Source organism: Trachypithecus francoisi, unplaced genomic scaffold (genome assembly GCF_009764315.1).
Source record: "Trachypithecus francoisi isolate TF-2019V2 unplaced genomic scaffold, Tfra_2.0 Lachesis_group15, whole genome shotgun sequence".
Taxonomy (NCBI): domain Eukaryota; kingdom Metazoa; phylum Chordata; class Mammalia; order Primates; family Cercopithecidae; genus Trachypithecus; species Trachypithecus francoisi.
In genome coordinates, this window is record NW_022681460.1 from 59,239,026 (window position 1) to 59,258,538 (window position 19,513).

Below are 19,513 nucleotides of genomic sequence, written 5' to 3' on the forward strand. Positions count from 1 at the left end.
TGTGGTGAGATTATGTACATATTTACAATAGGGAAACAAAATTGTTCCAGAACCACTTAATCCATCCTCTGGCAGGTCTCTCTTTAGCTGCACCCTTTGTCCCCTAGCAGACATCTGATGTCCTCTCATGGCATGGTTAAAAGGCTCCTACACTTCTACACTTCTACCTCCTGCTTTCTTCCTGCAAGGCCAGGTAGCAAAGAGATTCAAAGCAACATCTCTGGAGGCAGCGTGTAATTTCCTCACTGGTAAAATGGGGGTAATAATAGAACCTATCTCAAAGAGTTATTTGGAAAATTAAATGAATTAACATAATCAGAAGTTTTGAGTAGTGTCTGGAAAATAAAAAATACTTTGTAATTGTTTCCTAGTGGCAGAGGACCTAAAATTCAGATCATATTTGCTAAGAAGGTTCAAGTGTCGTGGTCAAGAACAAGAACTCTGGAGCTAGACGGTATTGATTCAAATTCCCCACTTCCTTTCTTATGAGCTGCATGATCTTAAGGAAGTTACTTAACCTTTCTTAATCCCAGTTTCCCCTTGTATAAAATGAACCTAAATATAACACCTACTTTAGAGTTGTTATGAGGGATTCACTCGGTTATTACATTATTACATTATGACAATGCCCATAATGTATAATTACAATGCTCATAACATATAATAAATGTTGAGTAAATGTTACCTGTCATCATTATATAGTACTAACGTTAGTACTGTCATTATGTACTCTTCATAATCCTTCAGCTCTCACCCAAACTCATCTTTTCTAGGGGCAGCCGCAGCTGACCAGATCAACTCTTCTGTCTGCTGCCTCTTCCTATCATGCTTGTAATTTTGTCTATGATATTTTATAAATGTCTCTCTCATGAAGCTCCATGAAGGCAGGCAGCTGGATCTGGTCTATGCTCACCACTCTTTTCCCCCAAGCTTTTAGGGTATGGTACATGGTGGGCACTCAATAATTCTTTGTTGAATGAATAAATAATGAATATATGGTATTAAAGGCTCTGATCTCAGTGATTCCTCTTGCTAACTTGAATATCGATTCTGTAAGATAAATGTGGTGGTGCCAGACAGGTCTTGAAGTTACGAAGTTAGAATTTGCCGTGACTCCAATCCAGCAACCATTCCTGCCCCTGCTCCATGCCCCATACCCCTCCACAAGGTTGAATCTTTTCTCTCATGGTATAGATGCAGTCCCCTCCAGAGTTCCTCTCATTTCTCACTCACGCAGCTGTGTGATCACTCATGACACCAGCACACTGCTGTGTTTTAGGATTTCACTGCAGCCAGCAGATCAAGACCAACAGGTTAGAAAATTCAGCTTAACTGAAATGTGAACCTTGCCAGATTCAAGTAACAGAGCTAGACAAAAATGCTAGCCCTCTCTACCCAGTAAAATAAACCAAGGTTAAATTATTAAGCTAAAAGACATTTTCACAAAACCACAATAGAGAGGAGGGAGAAGAAAATATTTATTGAAAGACTGTTCAGCAGAAAAGCAAGGAGGAGTCTCATTTTCATGAGCATCCAAAGTGCAGTAGGCATAAAATCATACAGTTCAGTTACGGAATACCAACACTTTAAATCATGCTTGCATATATGCAAACAAGATGTTTTAAAAAAAAAAAGTAACATTATTTCAAATCATCAGTCCTTCCCTCCAGAATAAATTTAACAATTTATTCCCTACAACCTTGGCATAGTTTCTATAAAAGTATAAGCAATTTTAGTCTCAATTATCAGATACTAAATATACAAACTGTATTTAAAATATCTGTATGTTAAACATTAAAGTGTTTCTTACTCTCACATACCAAATAAAATTGAAATCATATCTCAAAACAGGCTATTTTGAACCCACTGGTCATGCTTGTGTTGGATTGGCCAGTTTTAACATTTCTGATTTAACCATCTCACAAAACTAAGTTTTAAAAAATATTCAGAAAGCTTGAAATTATCTGCAACAACCTGGCCAATTGAGCACACAAACTAACTTTTGCCTAATTCTTCCAAGTTATTGTTAGGTTTTTGGAGTTTTTTGTTTTTGTTTTATTGGCACGCATTTTTATTCTTGCTTTGCTCTAACATCCAATTTTTTGTGATCTTCCATTGCTCTAAGCTATTGGTAATAATCTATAACATATCAGGATAAGTAACTGATTATAAGAATTGAATGATTAATAGCAGTTAAATATAAAGTTCAAACCGATTACAACTTTTCCTCTTAACAATAATTAATTGAAATAGTTTAAACAGACATTGACATAGAAGAGGAAATGAATTTTGGAGTATGTATTAAAAACATAGATTATTGACTCAGCAGACCATAATGAGCCTTTCATTATTATCAGGGGCTATTGTATGAAAACACATTTGGAGAGTTTTTTAAATGAATGTTATTGACCTGATAGACCACAATAGTTCCAAAGAGGGCATTAGTATCCATCTTCAAGCAAGTATTTATATTGTTTAAAACCATTATTGGCATTTGTGCATAAAATCTCTTTCAACTTTAGTGCAGAGGTTGCAGAAGAAAGTAGTCTAGTTACATTTATTTAGAAAAAAAGTTAAACGTACTCTTTGTTATCTTTTCAAAGCAATGAAACTATATACTATAATAGATTTATTTCTCATTAGATTGTATTGAACACTTTGGTTCCTTTTATTTAAACATGCTTTTAATGTAATCAAATATAATGTAAAGTAGTCTTTTTGGTAAAAAAAATTAAATTGATCTTCACATTAACTTGTTGAGTGTTTCAGTTTGGTTTTCATGATAACAAATTACTTCTGCCATCAATGACTCATTGTGAGAAGAGATCTAAAGTCATCTTTAATATCAGCCCTGACCATTGCTATGTGGACCAATTCATTCTTATTTCATGTATTACGTGATATACGTCTACTCCATCTGAGGAACAGAGCAGCTCAGAAATGCACTGCTTGATGCCTACTGTGTACTGAATAAATGGAGACAGTCTGCTCCTGGTATTTGACAAATCTGCAATGCTGGTGGCTTGAAAAATAGATTGCTGAAAGGAACATAATACCCATTATAATTCAAAAATATTCTGATATGAAGACGTGTTATATGCTTACTAGACTGTAAGCTTTTTAAAGGCAGAGTTTCTGCCTTTATAGTTTGGGTTCTTTGATTGCAAGCATCGGAAATGAATATGGTTAAATTAAGGAAAAGAGAAAAGGTTTTGGAAGAATAAGAAAGAACTCACAGAGAGGACAAAAGAGATGGCAGAAAGAGAAGGTTTGGAGTAGACAGGAATCAAGAAGCACTAACAGATCCCAGAGGCAGGAAATGCTCAAAGGTACCCACCCCCCAACACTGGAATGAAGTTCTAGTCAATTGTCTGTGGGAATGTCAGTTTCTTCAGTTTATGACTCCAGGAGGGAGTGTCTGATTGACCAAATTCAGGTCAGATGCCTGCGATGTTCCAAGGTGGTGATAGAAAAAATATAGAGAACTGAGCTTCTGTGGAGCCCTTACCCTTCTGTATAATGGGAGAGAACTTCTTTGATTTACCACTCAAACAAGGTTTCAAACAGTGGAGGGAAGTTGATAGCCTAGAAGGAAATCAGGGGTTCCTAGAAGAAGGAATGAATATAAGTGGCCAGAAATATCCACACGTAGTAGATACTGAAATATTTCTTGAGTGAATGAAAGACTAACTGAGTAGGAAAAAGTGAAAGAAGAAACAATTGAACTGCTGTAAAGGAGACAACAAAAAACCATAGTTTATTCCCTTCCTTTCAAATGTAAATCATAGAATGGCAACTATAATCATAGTAGGAATTAAAATATTTCTTATCATTGACCCAGAGGCATTCCAATAGTTTTCTGTAAGGCAAATTTATGCCAGTCAAATCCTATCCTCTAATTTACTTTCTTTGTGAAATAAGGGAAAATGGACAGCTTATTATATTGATTCCTGAAAATCTTAAAAATGAAACAGATTTATAATAACAATATATTTAAAAGAAGGATTATAACTTTTGTTTAAAAGGTTAATAATACTACTCACCATGTTAAGAATTATGTTTTCCCACCACATTTAAATAAAGTGAGCTAATATTATCTTTTTTAATAGTGAGGGTAATTTATTGGTAATGCTGTTATTAAAATTATGCTACAAAGAATCACATCTTTTAAAATCTTTATATTGCTTTATTGCTGAAATGTCTTAAGTCATTTTCCCATCCTGATGGTGACAGCTGGGTATAAGAGTGATAGAAGAAATGGTGCCTACATCACATAAGGAATTGGTAATTCTTTACAAATCACCACCCAATGGGAGAGGTATGCGATAAAATATTAGGACTGTACATTATCAGACAGAAAATTTGTGTCTTAATATGTGAGTTACTTAGGCTCCAATTTATTTTAATAGAATTTCTATTATGCACGAAGTTCTTGTTCCAGAAAACAAAATGTAAGTTAAAATACAAAAGAAGATTGATGGAGGGGGAGGAAATTGGCCATATCTAATGGGAAAGGAATAAATAGAGAGAGAACAGCTGGATCTCACTGACCCCCAAAGATACCTATCTTCACCAGGGACACCACACCCCAAATAAATGGGGCATGATCCCCTATCCTCTAAGAATGTACTTTTCTGAGATTTTCTTTTGTTTGCCTCCTTTTCAATGTGGTAAAATTCGGCTTCTGCTGTACATTTTTCATTCTGCTCCCAGACACCGATATTGTAAGTAGCCATCCATGCAGTTGCTTAAGTGATCCTTACTTCCACTCTGTCCCCACTGCTAACAACTCCATTGCCAATAAGGTTTAGTTCTGTGGTTTTTAAATTTTTCATTTTTCCTCTATCATTCTTTCCTAGCCCATGCTCTCTGCATCCCTCTTAGCACTGCTCTTGTTTTCAGTCTTGCTACCTCAAATTCATTCCCAAATACAAATTTGCTTATACCATTCTCCCATGTTAAATGCCTCTGTGCATTTCCACTGCCCCTAGAATCAAGGCCAAGTTGTCCAGATGCCTGATGCATGGTGTCTCTCCACTGTCCCCCCTGAACTCTTCACCAGAGCTCTCAGATGTTCACTCCTGCCTGACACTGGTGCCTGTTAGAGCTTTCCTTATTGAGGTTTATGTGAAGAGGTATTGGTTCAAATAGATGCTGTGACAAGACAGGAAAAAGGAATTATTGAAACTCCTGGGACTCAAGGAATCCATGAACCAGACATTCCTCATGGCTTGGGTACTACCTTTAGCTCAGTCACCCATTTGGCATTACATTGTTTGAACTGATTTGAGGACGGCAAAGTCCCCTTTACTTGGTGCTCAATGAGGTACTAATGAGTTCCTTAAATCCTAGAACCCTAATTAATGAGTTAGTGGCATCAACATGCCACTAACTTTTGATTTTCTAGATTATCTCATTTTGTAAATCTTTTGATTCATCTGTAAGTAAGCAGGTATGTAGAAAATAAAAGAATTAAAATACCCAGCAAAAATTCTAAGTAGTTTGACAGGACAAGAAGTATTTCTATATGTGGGATAAATGGTCATCTCTTTACTACACACCCATATGCAGGGGAGTTAATAGTGAACTTTAAGAAAACAACCGGACTCAGCAGCACATCAAAAAGCTTATCCACCATGATCAAGTGGGCTTCATCCCTGGGATGCAAGGCTGGTTCAATATTCGCAAATCAATAAACGTAATCCAGCATAGAAACAGAACCAAAGACAAGAACCACATGATTATCTCAATAGATGCAGAAAAGGCTTTTGACAAAATTCAACAGCCCTTCATGCTAAAAACGCTCAATAAATTCGGTATTGATGGAACGTACCTCAAAATAATAAGAGCTATTTATGACAAACCCACAGCCAATATCATACTGAATGGACAAAAACTGGAAAAATTCCCTTTGAAAACTGGCACAAGACAGGGATGCCCTCTCTCACCACTCCTAGTCAACATAGTGTTGGAAGTTCTGGCTATGGCAATCAGGCAAGAGAAAGAAATCAAGGGTATCCAGTTAGGAAAAGAAGAAGTCAAATTGTCCCTGTTTGCTGATGACATGATTGTATATTTAGAAAACCCCATTGTCTCAGCCCAAAATCTCCTTAAGCTGATAAGCAACTTCAGCAAAGTCTCAGGATACAAAATTAATGTGCAAAAATCACAAGCATTCTTATATACCAGTAACAGACAGAGAGCCAAATCAGGAATGAACTTCCATTCACAATTGCTTCCAAGAGAATAAAATACCTAGGAATCCAACTGACAAGGGATGTAAAGGAACTCTTCAAGGAGAACTACAAACCACTGCTCAGTGAAATAAAAGAGGACACTAACAAATGGAAGAACATACCATGCTCATGGATAGGAAGAATCAATATCGTGAAAATGGCCATACTGCCCAAGGTTATTTATAGATTCAATGCCATCCCCATCAAGCTACCAATGAGTTTCTTCACAGAATTGGAAAAAACTGCTTTAAAGTTCATATGGAACCAAAAAAGAGCCCACATTGCCAAGACAATTCTAAGTCAAAAGAACAAAGCTGGAGGCATCACGCTGCCTGACTTCAAACTATACTACAAGGCTACAGTAACCAAAACAGCATGGCACTGGTGCCAAAACAGAGATATAGACCAATGGAACAGAACAGAGTCCTCAGAAATAATACCACACATCTACAGCCATCTGATCTTTGACAAACCTGAGAGAAACAAGAAATGGGGAAAGGATTCCCTATTTAATAAATGGTGCTGGGAAAATTGGCTAGCCATAAGTAGAAAGCTGATACTGGATCCTTTCCTTACTCCTTATATGAGAATTAATTCAAGATGGATTAGAGACTTAAATGTTAGACCTAATACCATAAAAACCCTAGAAGAAAATCTAGGTAGTACCATTCAGGACATAGGCATGGGTAAGGACTTCATGTCTAAAACACCAAAAGCAACGGCAGCAAAAGCCAAAATTGACAAATGGGATGTAATTAAACTAAAGAGCTTCTGCACAGCAAAAGAAACTACCATTAGAGTGAACAGGCAACCTACAGAATGGGAGAAAATTTTTGCAATCTACTCATCTGACAAAAGGCTAATACCCAGAACCTACAAAGAACTCAAACAAATTTACAAGAAAAAAACAAACAACACCATCAAAAAGTGGGCAAAGGATATAAACAGACATTTCTCAAAAGAAGACTTTCATACAGCCAACAGACACATGAAAAAATGCTCATCATCACTGGCCATCAGAGAAATGCACATCAAAACCACAATGAGATACCATCTCACACCAGTTAGAATGGCAATCATTAAAAAGTCAGGAAACAATAGGTGCTGGAGAGGATGTGGAGAAATAGGAACACTTTTACACTGTTGGTGGGATTGTAAACTAGTTCAACCATTATGGAAAACAGTATGGCGATTCCTCAAGGATCTAGAACTAGATGTACCATATGACCCAGCCATCCCACTACTGGGTATATACCCAAAGAATTATAATCATGCTGCTATAAAGACACATGCACACGTATGTTTATTGCGGCACTATTCACGATAGCAAAGACTTGGAATCAACCCAAATGTCCATCTGTGACAGACTGGATTAAGAAAATGTGGCACATATACACCATGGAATATTATGCAGCCATAAAAAAGGATGAGTTTGCATCCTTTGTAGGGACATGGATGCAGCTGGAAACCATCATTCTTAGCAAACTATCACAAGAACAGAAAACCAAACACCGCATGTTCTCACTCATAGGTGGGAACTGAACAATGAGATCACTTGGACTCGGGAAGGGGAACATCACACACCGGGGCCTATCATGGGGAGGGGGGAGGGGGGAGGGATTGCATTGGGAGTTATACTTGATATAAATGATGAATTGATGGGTGCTGACGAGTTAATGGGTGCAGCACACCAACATGGCACAAGTATACATATGTAACAAACCTGCACGTTATGCACATGTACCCTAAAACTTAAAGTATAATAAAAAAAAAAAAAAGAAAAAAAGAAAAAAACAAGAAAAAAGAAAACAATTTAAAATCTGAAGATGTATCCCCCTAGTGGAGGATCTAGGTTCTGTTTCCTTCTAAACCAACAAGTTTTTCAAAACTACAGATAATGTAATTTCTGAGAAATATTGCAGAACTTTCTGAGCTATATGCAAAAAAAAAAAAAAGTAACTAAAAATTTCGACAGATCTATTTGGGCTTAAAAGGTAATAGCAGCTCTTGGCTCAGCTAAACTGTTAAAAGTCCTTATTGCTAGAACTCTTTTTCATGCTGAATAAGTGGATGCATTTTCACAGATTCTCAGGTTTCTCTCAATAAAACTGTTTGAGAATCCAAAAACAGAGCTCCTTAGTTGTAGTTCAGAATTAATTGTTCACACTAGATTTGGATTAATTTGCATGAATTTCTTTTTCTTTTGGCCCAGTGTCGCTATTATTTCCAAAAAATAATATTTCCTTATCATGTAAAACACAAAGACAGGTTCAATCAGAAACTTCAATTTTTAGAACAATCACAATTTTCATTGATTTATCTCCCCGGAGCTGAGAAAAACAGTTCAGTGTTTTCCGTCAAGGCAGTAAAGCATGGATTTTGATCGGACATAGAGGGAACAGTTTTGTTTCAAGATCTCATTAAAAGCCACCTGCTGCCTTAATAATGATAGCACAATTAAAATGCTATTTCCAAATTTGGTATTACTTAGACATTGTGGGCAGAAAGAGAAAGCTGATGAAAACTATCTAATTTGAGACTAAGGTAGCAATTTGTAGAAAGGGTGTCTTGATTGTGTTTGACAAATGCAATAGGAAAATACCAAATATATATTTTTGATTTGGAAAGGAAATGAGCCTAGTTACCCAGTCATGAACCTATGCCATGGTATCACCTACAAAATAGCCCTTTACTTCCCCTGTTTTATTCTCCATTTGACAGGAAACTTTCCTTAATTTTTATTTTTATACTAAACCAACTAATGATTTTCTAGAAATGGTTTTTTTTTTCAGAAGAACTGAATTGGCTGTATCCCAAGATAATTATTTCAATAACAAAGGCGTGGAGTTGTGACACAGGAATAAATTAGGAATTAAGTAGGGAATCGTGGAAGAACTTGTCCCAAATGAACAATTGCACTAAAATTTCAATGAAGCCAACATTGCTTTTGTATTGATGTGACAGACCTTATAAATAACACAGAAGCAATAATCAATGGATTGTCAAATCAACTTATGCAATATTTATTAAGTGCAAGGCACTGTTTTAAATGCTGTAAGTGGTACAGAGATTACTCTTTCATCTATCTCGAAGTCTTATTCCTTCCAAGGTGACATCCAAAGCCACCCAACACAACAGCCTCACATCTGTCTGACCTCCTCAGCCTGGTAAGTTGACATCCTGTGCCAGCCATCACACAGCCCTCTCATTTCTTCATGATGTTTGTTCGCTTTTGTTTTTGTGCAGGTCTGCACTTTTTTGGATTCCAGAAAGTTCCCTCCTCCCCCACCTCCTTCCACGCACTATGACTTTCCATTCTTTGGTGACTGAGCACTCCTCGGAGCACTCAAGAGCACTTCTCCCTCTACCTCCTCCTCTGGATAACACCAATATCATCTTCAAGACCTGACTCAGAGGTCATCTTTTCCAGGGACTCCCTCCAGTTTAGAACAAGTGACTCTCCCCTGTACTCCCACAGAAGCCTGCCCATAACCCTCTCATTATGATATTATATTAATAATGACCGCAAATGTTTACTGAGAGCTTATTGTGCGTTAAACACTGCTCTAAGTGATTTACCTAGGTTAATACATTGAATTCTTACAATAAGCACATGAGTTAAAGAACTATTACTTGCATTTTAGAGGAGAGGAAACTAAGAAATAAAGAGGGTAAGTAATTTGCTCAAGGTTGCACAGGTAGCCTGACCCAGAGCCCACTGTTAAATGACCAGGCTCCACAAACACATCCACCTAGGCAGAGCAAACCTCTATGACTATGGGACCCTCCTGCTCATCCTCTCTGTCCATATTGCTATAATCTCCTTTAGGGCAGAGACTGTGTGCAATATATATTTTTATATCAAGCATCTATGGCACAGCGCTAGTTGTAGTATGTGCTTAATAAACATTTCTTGAAGTTTAAGTGAAAACAAAGGCCCCCGACTCAAGCAAAGGGCAAGGTACACCTATATGAAAAATAGAATACTTATAACGTGTTTAACTCTCAGTACAGCTTTTCTTTATCTCCTTTACGACAGTCTCATACATACGTTAACAAGATATGGCCCAAAATACATCCCAGTGAGGCAAGCGCCAAATTGACTAGCTTTTCGTGTCCTGGAAGCTGCACTTGGCTTTGATAATCTACAGTTATTTTTCAGGTAACTGATGTCAAGTGGGAATGTGTTGGAGTAGAGGTGGTCTTAGCCGTTTCAATCACTGTCAGAAGTGAAATTCAGGGCAACTAACAGATATATATCCCTTGTCTTTTACTGGTGCTGAGAAAATTGATCTCTAAAATGCTTTGACTTGAGGTGAAAGTAGCTGTATATCATAAAAGCAGCCTTGCAAATATCCTTTCACCCAAAGTAAGTAACAATTTTCGATGGGCAAATAGGAAAGAAAACTTATCTTTATTTTATGATCTTTGGCTATTGGAGTAGAAAGCAAGCTGGGGGAACCGTTGTATTTCTGTTTGTGATCGCTCGCTCATCTGGATTACTTCTTTATCTTGTACATGTTTTTTATGATTTCATGCATCATCAATTTACTCATCTTCTCCGCTTCCAGGCTTTAATAAGCTCCACAAGAACAGAGATGATGCACAGGGAAGCCCCTGGCATGCAGCAGGTACTTAATGCATACCTAAAAGAAAATTGATGGATCTGACCTATTTCCCTAAATAGGTGTCAGTTACCCAGCCTAAAGAGCAGACCTGGGGGTCCATTTTCCTTTAGATAATAAACAGTATTCCCAACCTCTGAGATGATAGTGAGAGAAGAAATTGGATTAGGAGTGTTGGTAACGAGTCTACAACTTAGAGTAGAATTCACACATTCACATGCCCGTGTTCTGGAACTCATTCTCAACTGAATCTGGTAGATAAAGTAGCATTTGATAAGCACGTTTCAAAAGAAGGCCTTGTGCCAAATTTGAGAATAAGAGGTGGTCCCAGAACCACAGCGAGCTCTGGGGTAGGACACGTGAAGCCCTATCCTCAGGCACAGAATTTAACAGGGTTCCAATAAACTCTCCCTAATCAAGATAAGTACTCATCTAATGCAAAATTTAAAAAAAAATTAATGCAAAAATCAATGATGAGCAATGTACCAACATTTTAAATAAAGACAGGATCAGAAATATGACTGTGCCAAGCCATATTGGAGCCTGAGGCAAAAAGAAAATTCAGTAACACTGATCCTGTCTTTATTTAAAATACCAAAATGTTGCTCATTATGGATATTTTTGCATTAATTTTGATTTTTAAGATGCTACATTGAAAGATGACTTCCTTTGCCTAGGGAGGGTTTTTCTTGCCCCTTACATGCACCAGGATATCGCCGCGGCAGTTTCACCCTCACCCTGGCCTTGCCCACCTCTCACGGCAAAGTCAGACACTGAGAGCAAATGGAGCTTATTAAAATTAAATGATCTTATGGAGGAGTGCTGGGGATGCTGCAGGACCTCAGAGCACCTGGTCCGTCGGGGGGAAATGGCAACCTGGGAGTTACTACAGAGTGAGTTGGGGGTTTAGCCAGGGCAGTCGTGAAACAGCAGCGTGGTGGGTGGAAGGGAATGAATAGAACATGATACGGCAAGGGGCACCATCACAGTGTGCTAAGGGAAGCCCAGGCAGGTGGGATTCATCAGAAGGAAACCTGGCCAGGTAAGGTGGCTCACGCCTGTAATCCCATCACTTTGTGAGGCCGAGGCAAGCGGATCACCTGAGGTCGGGAGTTTGAGACCAGCCTGGCCAACATGGTGAAACCCTGGCTCTACCAAAAATAGAAGAATTAGCTGGGCGTGGTGGCAGCTGCCTGTAGTTCCAGCTACTCGGGAGGCTGAGGTGGAGGTTGCAGTGAGCCAAGATCGCGTCACTACACTCCAGCCTGGGTGACAGACAGAGATTCCATCTCAAAAAAGAAAAAATTAAAAAAAGAAAAAGAAAGAAAGAAACGTGACTAACATGGTGGCTGGGAGTGGGGAGGCTGGGAAAAGAAGGCAGCTTCCGGTGGCCTACCTTGCCCCACGGAGGCTTCAAACATCCTGCTCCCCATTATCTTCTGGTGCCCTGGTTTCTCACTGCCCTTTTGTGGTTTGGCATTCCAGCTGTAGGACAAACCCCAGACCCATCAAGGTTCTGTGTTCCACATTCAGAGAGAGCCAATTCCCATGACAACTAACTCCATGCTAAAGGAGCGTATGTTTGGGCCAGTTACACATTCTCCCTTTCGATTAGGGAATATATTTTCCCAGTGGTTTTCTAGAAACATGCCTTAATCCAGAAATGTGGTTCCAGAAGTGGGAAATTTGCTCAATGTAGGAAACTTGAGGGCAGACGGAGGCTTAGTGTATCCACCAGCAGACACTCAGAGGTCCTATGCAAAGGGCCTGCGGCTGAATCCTGTATTCTAGAGACAGTGGACACCTGAGAGTGAATTATTTTAAACCATCACTGAATGAGGAGTAAGCACTCAACACAATGCCACGGGTGAGATGAGAAGAGAAAAGAGATATGCAGGACAGAACTTTCTCTTCATTTGGGGAGGTGTGAGACACACTAATGGGATGAGACAATTTAAGTGGCAATATTACTGGTATAGATAATGAGGGCTGTAGCATTTGAGGGATGGTTTAAAAAAATCATTGATGATACTCAGTTTATGCTCCTAAAACTCAGAGCAGATTATCAAAAGCCTTTCTCATCTGTTTCCCAAGCCCCATCACTAACCTCGTTTCTTGATGCCCTACATCGCAGCCTTGCATCCATTCCTCAGTCTGCTCAACACTCCCCAGTCCCCATTGGTCAGCCATGGCTTCACTCATGCTCTTCCTTCTGCCCCCTGAGCCCTCTGGGAAGATCTCCAGTCTCCTGCCCTCCAAAGTGACGGAACTCATCCCAGTGCCCTCTAGGGCTCTAGGACATGACCTCAGCATGTTTCTTCCTATCAGGACCATCACACTCATTGATGCTGTGTCTATTTGTTGTTAATATAACTCACCAGTTTCTTACACTTTTCATATATTGAATGCCTGGGATAGCACCAACTGAAACAAAGTATTTTGGTTAAAGTAATTAATAGACATTAGCAAAGAAAATTAAAATGATTGACGTGTTACACTATTAAAAGGATGAAAGGGGTTAAATTCATTGAATGTTTTCAGCTGAAGAAGGCAAGCTAATTTCCTAATAATGATTTTCTGAACAGTAAGTCGGAAAACCTGGACTGGCCTTGAGTCTCTTACAAAACCAGCAAACTCTTCACAAGTAGTGTTACTCTCAGAGCACAAGATAGGTTTGTAGGAGATGTGTCAATATATAGTGTATTACTCAGGGCTCTCTAGAGGGACACGACTAGCAGGATAGATGTATATATGAAGGGCAGTTTATTAAGGAGAATTGACTCACACAGTTACAAGGTGAAGTCCCACAATAGACCATCTGCAAGCTGAGGAGCAAGGAAGCCAGTCAGAATCCCCAAACCTCAAAAGTAGGGAAACCGACAGTGCAGTCTGTGGCTGAAAGCCCGAGGGTCCCTAGCAAACCACTGGTGTAGGTCCATGAATCCAAAAGCTGAAGAACTTGGAGTCAGATGTTCAAGGGCAGCAATCATCTAGCACGGGAGAAAAATGGAGGCAAGAAGACTTAGCCAGTCTAGTCCTTACACATTCCTCTACCTGCTTTTATCCCAGCTCCACTGGCAGCTGATTAGATGGTGCCCACCCAGATTAAGGGTAGGTCTGTCTTTCCCAGTCCACTGACTCAAATGTTAATCTCCTTTGGCAGCACCCTCACAGACACACCCAGCGATGATACTTTGCATCCTTCGATCCAGTCAAGTTGACACTCAATATTAACCATCACCTATAACTTATTTTTTTTTCCCAAGCATCCACCCAAATCATGAGAGAGCTCAAGTTGGAAAACTAGGTTGTCAGGAATGTTATGATATGAACACCAGTCAGGAAACAAACACAAAAAGAGTTAAAAGAATTTTAAAAACACATTTTAAGCTACATCTTTTCTTCCTTCTCCCAAATGTCACAAGCCAAGGGCAAAATGGGAGTCTTTACTTGGAATCTTCAGTCATTTGTCACTGCTTTATTACAATATTAGCATTGTTTAAAACACTGATGTATTTTTTTTTTTTTGTCTGTGAAAATGGATGTGTAAGTGCAGAAAGACCATGCATATGATTAGCATAATAATGGGAAACATGCACAAAGCTCTGGCTCATCTTGACTTCTCTGACCTTCAGCACTTTAGCTGGAGTTAGAAATGGCTCTGAGTGTTTAGCCTTAGTATGCAGAGGTGGGTGGAGATGGCATAATTTCTTGAAATCATTGCCCTCGGAGAGTGACAAGGTGTAAATTTCCAAAATGTTTGAAATTTCCGTCCACTGGCTGAGTTCTGATGTGTTGCAATGCGGAGAGCAAAGCTCTAGTTAAGGATTTATCTCAGGCTCCAAAGCCGCAGGCCAATGAATGCCCAGCGCTGTGAAGGTGAAAGGCACAGTCTCCAAAGCTAAAGAGCTATCCACATCAATTTGCAGCCAGCTAAGTGGCATCAGCGGTGGGAGAGCTATTTACACTCCCTTCTCCGCTGACAATGATGGGTCTGTAACCAGGAGGGAAGCCAGGGGAATTGACAGGGCTGTTCAGAATAGAATGGTCATTTATGGCTAAAGTACCGCCATAACAGTGGGCCCCTCACTCTCATCTGCAGAATACTTGAGGAACTTGCAATAAAATACATGTTCACACCAAACACAGCCCCCTCTAGAGACTTTCTGCAAAATGCCCATTCACATTAAAGCACCTGGTGGCATTTGCTTTGCTGGTCCAGTGGGACAAAGCCAAGGGACCTCCCTAAATGTTGTCCTCCCCCAACAGATGCTGATAGGAAAGGCTCAACCCACCACTGACAACTGGATTCTTATCATCTCACAAGCAACACGAGGGAAGAGGGAGAGAACTGGGAGGAAAATAATTAGACAACATTTATCATGCAATTCGTGAAAGTACTGTATTTTGCAGCAGTGTAAATTATAGTATTGCATTATCAAGATAATAATTTGTTTTTGTGACAAGAAATCACACCATTATGTGTTGCATCTGTATTATTTTTTAAATTAGGCTTTTTAATTACAGAGATAAATTATGTATGTAAGAATCCCACTTTGAAAATTTTATACAACATGTCATCTAAGATCCCATTAACTGTTGGAATCTACTCTTCTCATCTCTAAATGCTCCCTAGTTGTAAGAATTAACTCTTTCCTAGGTGGCCAGGAGCCCTGTGGCACACTCCTGCAGCTTGAATCCACCTCACCTAGGGACAACCCTGTTTGTTCAGTTACAGGAATAAGGACCCCTCTGGGTCTCCCTGCAACTCTGCCATAGGCTCCACCCCAAGTGAAGCTGCTCAGACTTGAAAATGTCTCTGTAGGGTTGCCCTTCTGCATTCATTTTGTATGCCCTGAGAGAAAGCTGCTTTTCTCCCCCAGTTACAATTCCCTGAAGATTTTCAGATGTCACAGAGGTCCAAAAAGTGAAATCAATATGAAGTAAAGGTTACCATCATAGGTGGTTGTCTCAATCTAATAAGTTTCGTGGCAGCATAGACTTGGGAACCCATCATAACTGGGTTCAAGTTCTGGCATGGTAAATAACCTCCCTGGGTCTCAATTTTTCCATCCGCAAAAGAAGCACAATAACAATAATTCACGTAAAAAGTAGGAATTAAATAAAATAATGTCTATAAGGCACCAAGGCAAGTTCTGGTACATAATAAGTATTTGTTACATGAGAGTGGTTATTCACATTCCTTTGTTTCAAAGCAACGATTTGACACTAAGTTCAATCCAAAGTTCATCTTTGGGTTTCTTTAATTTCCAAATGGTCCATATCAGTTTCATAACTGTACTTGATGCTATTGATCAACAGAAAATGAGTTTAATATAGCCACCTTTTTTGAGCCAAGCAAGAGAAAAAGATAATCTGGAAAAGGTGTAAGCTTAGTGGCCAGTGAAGCACCTTGAGCCATTCTGGCGATGATTAATCAGTTGTGGGCACAGATGATGTCAATTCCATCTTCATCTACCATCTTGTCACTGTTTGCCTCTACAGCTTGGGCATCAGTACCTTGCAGTCAGCAAATAGCAGAACAAAGAAGAGATATTTCCAGAAGATGACTCAAGAGGGGAGAGTATGCCTGAAAAGACACATCGTAGATCATCCAACGACATACTTGCCTAATTTTTCACATTGTTTTTGCCAATCCTGCCCTTAAAACCATTTCCTGAACTTTCCAAAATGCAGGCCCACTTTGAGGAATAGGGACAAACCAGATAGGCCTTGAGATCTTACAATTTACTTCTACCCCTGCCACGTATTCTTCTAGTTAATCAAAACATCGGATTTCCTCCTCAGTCCTCTCTTCTCTATGAAACATACTCTCCCCAGATGTGAGATGAGAAAGGAAATTAGTAAAAGGTAAGTTCAAAATTAGTAAAGTTAAGTTCAATTGCATTGCCAGAAATAGGAGCAGGGTGGGGAGGGGATAAGACAGCACAGGGGGGAAAAAATAATCAAAGTAAAACATACATTTTCAAACATAAAGAGCTGCTTTGGGTCTGAGGATGTATGTATAAAAGAGGGACTTAGATCACAAGAATTGGCATTCAAACAAATAAAAATGTAATTACATGAAGAAGAGAACAGGCAGAATGTACAAAAATTCTCATACTTGGTTTTCAAACAAGAACAAAACCTGAAATAGTAATTTTCAATGAAGAATGGGAAGAGAATGATCTTTGTTTTGCTTCTCATGTTGGAGGTTCATTACTACGGGGGAAGGTAGATTGCCTCATCCTTAAGAAGCAGAATTATTTCAGTATAAGAATCAGACTTAAAATGGAACTGATGTACCCACAGAAAAGCCTTGAAATGTAGGTCAGCCTTAACCACAGATTACAAAACGGAGAGGAAAATATGCTGAAGGAAATGAGAAAATGAGGTTGACTAAGTTATGCCTGAGGAACCCCCTTCCCCATTTCCAAGAGGATTGCTAAATTCTCCAAGCTCTAAGAAGTGAGTTTACAATTTAACAGGTTTGTTCTTATAGGTTCAAGGACGCAAACAGGACAAAGACATTAAAATATAATCTGTATCACTACAAATGATGAGATAAAGATTCAACCAACAATCATGGTACAGACCTGAAAACTTTTTACTTTATTTATTTTTGAGACAGAATCTCACTCTGTTGCCCAGGCCAAAGTGCAGTGGTGCAATCTCAGCTCACTGCAACCTCTGCCTCCCAGGTTCAAGTGATTATCTTGCCTCAGCCACCAAGTAGCTGGGATTACAGGCACCCACTACCATGCCCAGCAAATTTTTGTATTTTCAGTAGGGCCAGGGTTTCGCCATGTTGGCCACACTGGTCTCAAACTCCTGACCTCAAGTGATCCACCAGCCTCAGTCTCCCAAAGTGCTGGGATTACAGGCATGAGCCACCATGCCCAGTCTGGAACTATAAACTTCTATGGTTCTATATATTTCTGACTTTTTGCTCACCCACCTCTTCTGACGTTTTGCAGCCCACAGGTCAAATTCTGCCACCTGTTTTTGCACTCCCTGCAAGCGAAGGATGGCTTTTATATTTTTAAGTGGTTGGAAAAAGATCAAAACAAGGTAATATTTTGTGACTCAGGAAACCGATATAGAATCATATTTCAGTGAGCACAGATTTAGTTTTATTGGACTCAGCCACACCCATTTACTATGGTCTGTGATTCTTTGTGCACCACAAGAGAAGAATTAAGTAGGTGCGTCTAAGACCACACAGCTCTTAAAGCCTAAAATATTAATATTTACTATTGTGCCCTTTATAGAAAGTTTGACAACCTGTGACTCAGAAAAAAAGCACAGGCTTCAGAATCAGAACATCAGATTCCAATTCTGGCTCCATCACTACCATAACGTTGTCGGATTTTGATAAGTTAACTTCTCTGAGCCTCGGTTTTCTGATCTGCAAACTGAGGTTCACACCTGTTTTGTAGGCTTGCTGCATTTATGAGACATAAGGCATTCAGCTCTGGCTCTGTTCCACAGAAGGTGCTCATGAACGGCATTCGTCACTTCTTCCTTTCTTCCTCTCTTTCTCTATGTGACTTTCTTTCTCCCACTCCCAAAGTTAAGCATTCCTTAAATCTATTCTTTAAACCTCTACCTTGATACTCTGCTCTAGACTTTCTCCCTCGGGCTTCTCATCATTCCTCTTGTCTGTAACTCTGCATTGAGGCAGGCGATTCCCATATCTGCCGCTCCAGTTCTACTTCTCCTCTAAGTTCTTTATGGAATGTTTTCCCTGCTCTGGGATATCTCCACTTGGACATCTCATGAGCACCCCAATTTCAACTTCTAACAAAACAAATAAACATATCTTCTACCCCATGAATTAAACATACATAAAATAAGATCAACATAATATAAACGCAAGATTCTGTCCTGCTGTCGTCACCATTGACTATCACCAAATTCTAATAGTCACTGAGATGCAAGAATATTGAAGGCATGTTTCACTCCCCACCTTCCCAGCTCTACTTTTTTGGTTCCTAACTGAACTGGCCCCTTCTGTCCATCACAGCATTCCTGGATTAAGCTGCCCAAAACACAGCTGCAATCATGCCATTCTCCTATTTGAAAACTTTCTAGAGCTCTCCATTAAGTACAAATCCTGTAGGCATGTATGGAAGGCACTCAGCAATGTCTCCTGCCCTACTTTTTCATACTCATCTCCTTCTACTTTCTTTCATATGCTCCCTGCTCCCCACCAATTTGACTATTCGCTTTTCCCAGACATGTCTTCTCCCTTCCCCAATGCCTTTTCCTTGCCTAACCTACCCCATCCGCCAGGAATGCCGTTTATTGCAACATGACCCAAACCCACCTGTGCTTCAAGATTCTGACTAAATGCCACCACTTCGGTGAAATTTCCCTGATTATTTGGAGTTATAAGCAATCTTCCCCTCCTTGGAAATGTCATGATAACTGATTTGCTGCTCTCTTATGGCATGAGAGACCGTCTTTCTTGGATTATGAGAAAACCCTGTGTCTGCATGACTATGTGTAGTCAGGAGCAATATGTGACAGCACGTCAGAGTGACTTCAACCTCATTCCTGCCACTCCCCAGCTATACAATCCTCAGCAAGTTATTTTACCTTCCTCACCTCAGTTTTCATACCTGTAAAATGGATATAGTCATGCCTAGC

The 19,513-nt window shown here is 39.5% G+C and overlaps 1 long non-coding RNA gene across 1 annotated transcript in view; it reads right to left on the minus strand.

Moving 5' to 3' along the window:
- LOC117098035 overlaps positions 1–12,325 on the minus strand; it is a 67,203-nt gene extending 54,878 nt beyond the window's left edge. The window contains exon 1 of the long non-coding RNA XR_004443148.1: positions 12,258–12,325. This is a non-coding gene — a long non-coding RNA (uncharacterized LOC117098035). The remainder of the gene's footprint in view (positions 1–12,257) is intronic.
- Between the last annotated feature and the right edge of the window lie 7,188 nt (positions 12,326–19,513).